Source organism: Mirounga angustirostris, unplaced genomic scaffold, assembly GCF_029215605.1.
Source record: "Mirounga angustirostris isolate CCGP_5_RB_7025 unplaced genomic scaffold, mMirAng1.0.hap1 SCAF_4, whole genome shotgun sequence".
NCBI classification, from domain to species: domain Eukaryota; kingdom Metazoa; phylum Chordata; class Mammalia; order Carnivora; family Phocidae; genus Mirounga; species Mirounga angustirostris.
In genome coordinates this window covers 21,735,284-21,743,518 of record NW_026991712.1, presented here as the reverse complement: position 1 = coordinate 21,743,518, position 8,235 = coordinate 21,735,284, and positions in this window count along the sequence as shown.

Sequence of the window (8,235 nt, the reverse complement as noted above, 5' to 3'; positions counted from 1 at the left end):
CTGGTAATTGACAGAAGATTCACACTCAGGTCATCACAGTGGAAGATGAATGCTCTGAAGAACCACATGCCACTCTTGAAGGAGTTCTTTTGCTTGACCAGGTGTGTTCCAGAATGTTCTGGAAAGCATGTATTGAGTCTCTGACTCCAGGGGTTGGCACCACTTGTGAAAGCTTACCTTTTAAGCAATATTTGGGCTCTGGATTTAGGGGGATGTCACAATCATATGACTTCTATCTGCATGGCAAATGTGGGTATGTGTAATGGGGCCCCCTTGCCCAACTCAGCACCAGCCTCTGCCGGACCACCTACCACAGCCACTTTTACCCAAGGGATGGATCTCTGAGTCTTGGCATAGAGCCTACCGCGGATAAGAGGAAAAAGCAGATAAGAGGGAAATACAAGAAGTTGTCGCTTTGACCCCTCTTGAAATTTTCCCAGTGAGGACGGGCCATTTTGTTGGGTATTTACCCTTCCTTGAGAAGGAAGACACAGGATTACCTTACTCAGACACATAAGGAGCAAAACTTCAGCTGCTCTCTTCCCCTTTGGAATTCGAAGAGACCAACACTTTCTGAATTCCATTTGAGGACAGAGAGAAGGCTGCAAGAGCCATTGTTGGCCTGACAATGGAGATGATTTTCATAGACAAGTTGATTGCTTTCTAAGAAGCAGAAAAATAAAGCCAATCTCAGCAACCACCCAAGAGTTGTGAGAGCAGCCACTTCTGAAGGGACAAAGAGAGGGGAAACAAAGGAGAAGCAGCTTTACCAGCAAGTGCACTTCCCCCATCTGGGAGGAAAATGGGTTTCACAATATTTTCATATTAGATCAATGAGCATTCTGTGCAAGGTTCTAGTAAAGCCTGCTGAAGCTTATAAAATCTTAAAAATGTTACCAGGAAAATCTGATATGAGGAGGCTTAAACCAGCCTGGACAGATGTAGAGGGAATTCTTAAATGGAGAGCTATTGTTAAGTCAACAGACTGTTTTCTGAGCCTTTCAACTCTGCTGTGATAAACCTTCTTCCCCAGAGAAAGAGGAGAATAGTCTGCTCCCTAACAAAGCACTGAAAAAGACATTAGAAGAAAAAATATATATAAATGTAGGTTGTTTATAAAAATGAATAAATGCATATTTATACACAAGATATTTATAAATCAAGTCATAACATAAAACAATATGAAGCAAAAAGTCATCATACTATTCATTCTATACATTAGAAGCTTCACCAAGTAGCTGTGGCAATATTCATATTCAGCCAAAAACAGGGCTTCCCACTCCCAGTTTTTCTCCACACTTAACTAAAACATACTGAGTACCTACTTGGAGGCAGCATTATGTCAGGGGACCTCTGCATACCCAATTCTTTAATTATCCCCAACTCTCAGGGTGCCTGGGTAGCTCAGTCGTTAAGCATCTGCCTTTGGCTCAGGTCAGGATCCCAGGATCCTGGGATCGAGCCTGGCATTAGGCTCCCTGCTCAGTGGGAAGCCTGCTTCTCCCTCTGCCATCCCCCTGCTTGTGTTCCCTCTCTCGCTGTGTCTCTCTCAGTCAAATAAATAAATAAAATCTTTAAAATAATAATAATAATTATCCCCAACTCTCCTAGGTGGTGTTAGCCTCACTTTTTAGATAAGAAAGTTTAGGTTCAGAGAGATGATAAAACTTGTCTATCACTCAGGATGCTTTGAACAGCAAGTAACAGAATACCAAACAATGACTTCAACAAAAACACTCCGAGTTATCACCCAGAGCAAGGAGTCCAAAAGTCTGGGCCCCAGGGTTAGGTGAGGAGCCTAATGATGACATCAAGGACCCTATTATCTAACAAATAATCCAATTAAAAATGGGCAGAGGACCTGAACAGACATTCCTCCAAAGAACACATACAGATGGCCAACAGACACATGAAAAGATGCTCAACATCACTCATCATCAGGGAAATGCAAATCAAAACCACAATGAGATATCACCTCACACCTGTCAGAATGGCTAAAATCAACAACACAGGTAACGACAGGTGTTGGCAAGTATGTGGAGAAAGGGGAACCCTCTTGTACACATGGTGGGAACACAAACTGGTGCAGCCACTCTGGAAAACAGTATGGAGGTTCCTCAAAAAATTGAAAATAGAACTGCCCTACAATCCAGTAATCATGGTATTGGGTATTTACCCTAAGAATACAAAAATACTAATTTGAAGGGATACATGCACCCTGATGTTTATAGCAGCATTATTTACGATAGCCAAATTACAGAAGCAGCCCAAATGTCCAGCAACTGATGAATGGATAAAGAAGGTGTGGTGTATATATACGATGGAATATTACTCAGCCATAAAAAGAGAATGAAATCTTGCCATTTGCAACAACATGGATTGATCTAAGAGTATTATGCTAAGTGAAATAAGTCAGTCAGAGAAAGACAAATACCATATGGTTTCACTCATATGTGAAACTTAAGAAACAAAACAAATGAACAAAGTAAAAAAAAAAAGAGACAAACCAAAAAATAGACTCTTAACTATGGAGAACAGACTAATGGTCACCAGAGGGGAGGTGGGGGGGAATGGGTAAAATAGGTGAAGGGGATTAAGAGTGCACTTATTGTGACAAGCACTGTGTAATATATGGAATTGTTGAATCACTATATTGTTCACCTGCAACTAATATAACACTGTATGTTAACTATACTGGAATTAAAATAAAATAAAATAAATAAAATATAAAATAAATAAAATAAAAGTAAAACAAAACAAAAAAGAAGGCCCTGGCTCTATCCATTTTTCCGCCCCTCCATCCCTGCTGTGTTGCCTTCCAGTCTTTGGGCTTCCTGTCTCATGACTGCATGACGGTGCTGCCGTTCCAGCCATCACATGTTCACCCTGCCAACACCACATGCGAAACAGAGAGGGGCTGGGACAGGTCTTGCTGCAGCATCTCCTTCATCAGGAAAGAAGATTTTACTCAGAACTCTCTAACACGCTTCTCTTGAAATCTCATTTGGCAGAAATGGGTCACGTGCCACCTGTAGCCATAAGGGACACTGGGAAAGGGGATATATGGCATTTGAGACACTATCACTGGAAGCTGGGTTTGCCAGGAAGGAGGAGGAGAACAGCAATCTGGCCAACGCCAACAGCATCGGGCACATTTTCAAAGATTTGAGGTTGACAGAGCTGCCTCCCATGTCAAAACGCATGTACCTTTTACCCCACAGCATGCTGAGGGTGAGGGAAGCCCTTCCTCGGGTAGTTGCAGCCTACAACTTCAATACCGCTGCCGTGTTCTTTAAGGAGCAGTAAAGGGCTACCAGGAAGACTGTTGGCAGCCGTGAAATAAAGACTCTTTCTTTAAAGCCTGGGAAATCTTAGTCCCTTTCCTGAGGGTCTCTTGAGTTTGAGGTCTCTAGGGAGCCAAGCGGACCTCCCCTTGGGCCACACAAAGTCATCCAGGCTTTGTCCAACCTGCCCTGGGGTCTGAGAAGGGCACCTCAGACCTGGCTTGACTCAGACTTCTCACTGGGTCAAGGGACTTGCCAGGCTTTTAAATGTCCTTCAGTGTTGTGCCCACTGCAATGAAAAATGTTTCTCCGACTCCATTCTGCTGTTGGGTTTATTGGTTTCTCCCTGAGTGGTCCAGATGTGTTCTCATACCACACACATACACATTTCTTGTACATCATTAGTGGATTCTATCAGTTGCATATTGAGAATTATATGCAATAATTATGTTTTTTAAAGATTTTTTATTTATTTATTTGAGAGAGAGAGAGAATGAGAGAAAGAGTACGAGAGGGGGAGGGTCAAAGGGAGAAGCAGACTCCCCGCCGAGCAGGGAGCCCGATGCGGGACTCGATCCCGGGACTCCAGGATCATGACCTGAGCCGAAGGCAGTCGCCCAACCGACTGAGCCACCCAGGCGCCCAGAAATCCTTATTCTTTATGACTGTTGGGATTCCATGTCTCTCTCTCTCTCTCTCTCTCTGTTTTATTACCTTTCACATCATATGCCAGCCCAATTATTTCTGAAGCAGGTTTTATAGGATAATATTTTAAGAAAACCTCTTATATCCCAGTATAATTTCTTTTTTTTTTTAAGATTTTATTTATTTATTTGAGACAGAGAGAATTAGAGAGAGAGCACATGAGAGGGGAGAAGGGCAGAGGGAGAAGCAGGGAGCCCGATGCGGGACTCGATCCAGGGACTCCAGGATCATGACCTGAGCCGAAGGCAGTCGCCCAACCGACTGAGCCACCCAGGCGCCCCCTGAATACGCTTAGTCTTATTGCATCTGAAAATGTCTTTATTTTGCCTTCATTTTTGAAGGTTATTTTCATGGGATGTAGATTTCTGGGTTGACAGTTTTGTTTTTCTTTCAGCTTTAAAGATGTTTTCCCACTGTCTTATGGCTTTCTTAGTTTCTGATGAGAATTCAGGAGTCTTTTGAATTGCTGCATCCCTGTACATTGTGTATTGCTTTTCTCTAGCTGCTTTTTAGAGTTTTCATCTTTGGGTTTCAGTAGATTGACTATGATTCCTAGCTGTGGTTTACTTCTTAACTATTCTGCTGTGGGTTCACTGAACTTTTTTTTTTTTTTTTTAAAGATTTTATTTATTTATTTGAGAGAGAGAGAAGGAGAGAGAGAGAGCACATGAGAGGGGGGAGGGTCAGAGGACGAAGCAGACTCCCTGCTGAGCAGAGAACCTGATGCGGGACTCGATCCCGGGACTCCAGGATCCTGACCTGAGCCGAAGGCAGTCGCCCAACCGGCTGAGCCACCCAGGCGCCCAACTTTATTGTTTTTTTTAAGATTTATTTATTTTAGAGAGAGAGAGAAAGAGTGCATGAGCAGGGGGAGGGGCAAAGAGAGAGAGAGTGGAGTAGCAGACTCCCCGCTGAGCAGGGAGCCTGACAGGGGGCTGGATTTCAGAACCCTGAGATCATGACCCGAGCTGAAACCAAGAGTCAGACACTTAACCGGCTGAGCCACCCAGGCGCCCAAGATGCACTAATTACAAAACAGTTTTGGAATTGTTTGCAGCACACTGACTAGTATGAACATGTAACTATATGAATAATGTGGATTTCACATTTTTATTTTCTTTCATTTGCACAGTTATCAGGCCCCAAGAAACAAAGCGTCGCATACAGACTTTTTGTGTATATAAACACACGCGTACGCACATAACCTACACCTGGGTCCTCAAGGATGAAATAAAAGCAAAAAGAATGGGCATAATCCTTATCCCCAAAAGTTTAAAGGTAAGAAGAAGCAAAAAGGTCAAACATCCACAGAAAATGCAGAAACAAACTTGGGTTTAAGTTCCGGCTCCACCACCTACTCGTATCTTGGCACTAGCCATGTTCTACCATCTCACTGTGCCCACTTCTCACTTGAGAATGGGGGTGATAATACCCACTCTGCCTGACCGGTGGGGGACTTGGAGGAAAAGAAGATAAAACATCTAGCACAACGTTTAACACCCATAAACACTCAAAAACACTCTATTGTTCAGACAGCGGGAGGAGGTATTTATTATTTTCAGTAACAAGACTGGTTTTCCTGGCCCCAAAAGTCAGTCCTAACCCTTCAAGGATGTTTTAGGAACCCTAAAGTGGTGTATCTAAAAGAGGGATATGAGGCAGAACCCCCTACTTTCAGTGGATGTCCCTGGTCCTCCAAGGTCCTTTATGGCCTCTCTGGGCAATCAAGGTTATCATGTCGGTAATCATCTCTAATAAGGCAGATTTCAGTCAGCCTTTGTTAATGATCCCCATTTGCAGACACCCACCTAGGCAGGGGATTGCCCTTTATGCTGGTCTCTAGGCAAAAGGGGTCTTCCTTTCTATTCCAACTACTCCATTCCAGAAGAAGAACACTATGGAACTGGTTGGCCAAATACCAGGACAATTCTTCTAGTATTAGGAGCTCTCAGTGTCTATTTCCTCTGGTGCTAGTTAGGACATGGCTTTCAACCTCTTGGAATGTAAGTTTTGAGGCTCTGATTAGTGTTTGAGGAAAGGGGGCAAAGTCAGTCAACTTGCTTGGTTCTCAAAGTGTGGTCCTTGGACCAGCATCAGTAGCCCTCCTAGGAGCTTGTGAGAAACACAGACTCTCTGACCACAACCCAGAGCCTACTCAACCAGAATCTATCTGCAGTTTAACAAGACCCACAGGTGATTCATATGGACATTCTGAGAAGCCCAGCCCAGGTCTATAAACTGCACACGGCACTGGGATTTGGATTAACTTTCTACTTGGTTAAAACAACAACAACAGTATTGTTCCTTTATATAGCAATGCCATTGTTCCCTGCACTTAAATTTCACTCTGGGACTGATGCATTAGGGGCTGTTGTGGGGGCGGGAGCCAGCGGGCACAGGCTAGTGACAGCCGATTCTTCATGTCCCTTCCCATCTTCCCATTCAATGATGACACACTGGTGGCATGAAATTGGTCATGGTGAGAGTATGCGCACCACGGAACTAGGAAAACACTACGAACAGGAGCACTGCGCCCCAGAGAACTGGGTTACAGCACACCACCTACACCTCGTCTAAGTCAGAGGTGCTCTTTCATTGGCATAACACCATCATTCAAGCGTCTCAATCCTACTGGCATTTCCAAAACATTCTAAATCTTTTTGCAACAGATCAGGTGCATTTCTGTTTACTCTGTCCTCAGTAGACATGGAGAACAATCGGTTACCACCTCACATCATCTCATTCAGATGCTATAGCTCTACAATTTTAATAAACATAAAAATGATCTGGGGTATCTGCTAAAAGTGCCTTTTCATGGCTTCACTCCCTGGATTGGTATTTAATAGATTTGTAACTACACCTGGGATTCTGCATCTGAAAAATGCACGGCAAGTCATTTGAACACAGGTGGTCTTTAGGCAACACCTTGAAAACCATTCAGTTCTGGGGCACATCCCCAGGGAAGCGGCGTACTATACTCATCCAGGGATTCAGAGCAATCCCACTCCTTGCCACGGCTCACCACCCTCCCCCCCCGCCCCGCAATGCCCAGTGTCTTCCTAGACAAATAAAACTCCATTAATCAAACACCCCCAATCTGAACTCAGTTGCAGATCACCACACTGCAAAGCTTATAGTAGCCACCTGTTCGGATAGTAATGCATGGTTAGGCAGGGTGTTTTCTGAACCTTTGGACTGAGCAACAGAAAATCAAGCCCCCACTGGAAAGCTGCTGATATCCACTGATGTCAACTCCAACTGAAATCCGCAATGTATTCTCAGAGCCTTTGGTTTAGGTCTCCTAAGCACATCATTATTATTCTAATGGATTTGGGAAATTACATGTTCCCTAATAATAGCCAATGAAAGGAACACACAAACAGAAATAGGGAGAGGAGAAGTGACTTGCTGTGGGCCCTTTTAAGGAGCTGGTGACTAAGTAAACTCAGTTGTTATTAGCTGATAGAATTAGATTTAGTCTACTGGGCCTCACTGAATAAAAATCAGGAAATTTTCCATTAAAATGTATATTCTGGGCTTCTAAGAAAGTCAGAAGGTCTGACAACACTGGGCCCCCGCTTCCATGTGGCAACGGGCCAGGAGGAGGTGTGGGAGCCAGCTTAGGAGGAGGCATGAATTTTCCGGTTCACATGACTCCCATCCCTTCTGCATTTGTTTCCCTGACTGGCCTTGTCCCTGTCAGTATCTGACTTTGCAACTTCTAAGTTCTTCTTCCCTTCCTGATGCTTCTTCACAAAGGGCCCACAGTGTAAAGTCCTCAGAAATGTTCCTTCTTGCTTTCTGTTGCAAAGTGGCCCAAGCCCATCTCATGCTTCATGATTATTAGATTTTTTTTTTTTTTGGTATCAACAAATATCTAAAGTCAGAGGGAGGTGAAGTCAGTAACAGAACTCCTCAAACTTTAATGTGTGTATGAATCACCTGGGATCCTATTAAAATACCGAGTTTAATTCAGTAGGTCTGAGGTGGGCCTGATGCTGTATTTCTAGCAAACTCCCAGGTGATGATTGTGCTGCTGGTTGCATGCGCCACATTTTGAATAGCAAAGGTATAAGTTTCTGCCCCCAAAACTTTGTTCCCAGGTTCTACTGGAAACAGACCGCAAACCAATGTTGGCCACATGTAAGAGTTTATTAGCAAAAGAACGAGACAGTCATATAACCTGCTCTAGAAACTAGATGGGGTCCCAGATCTTTGCCCTCTTAATTGTTTCGACCATACCTAT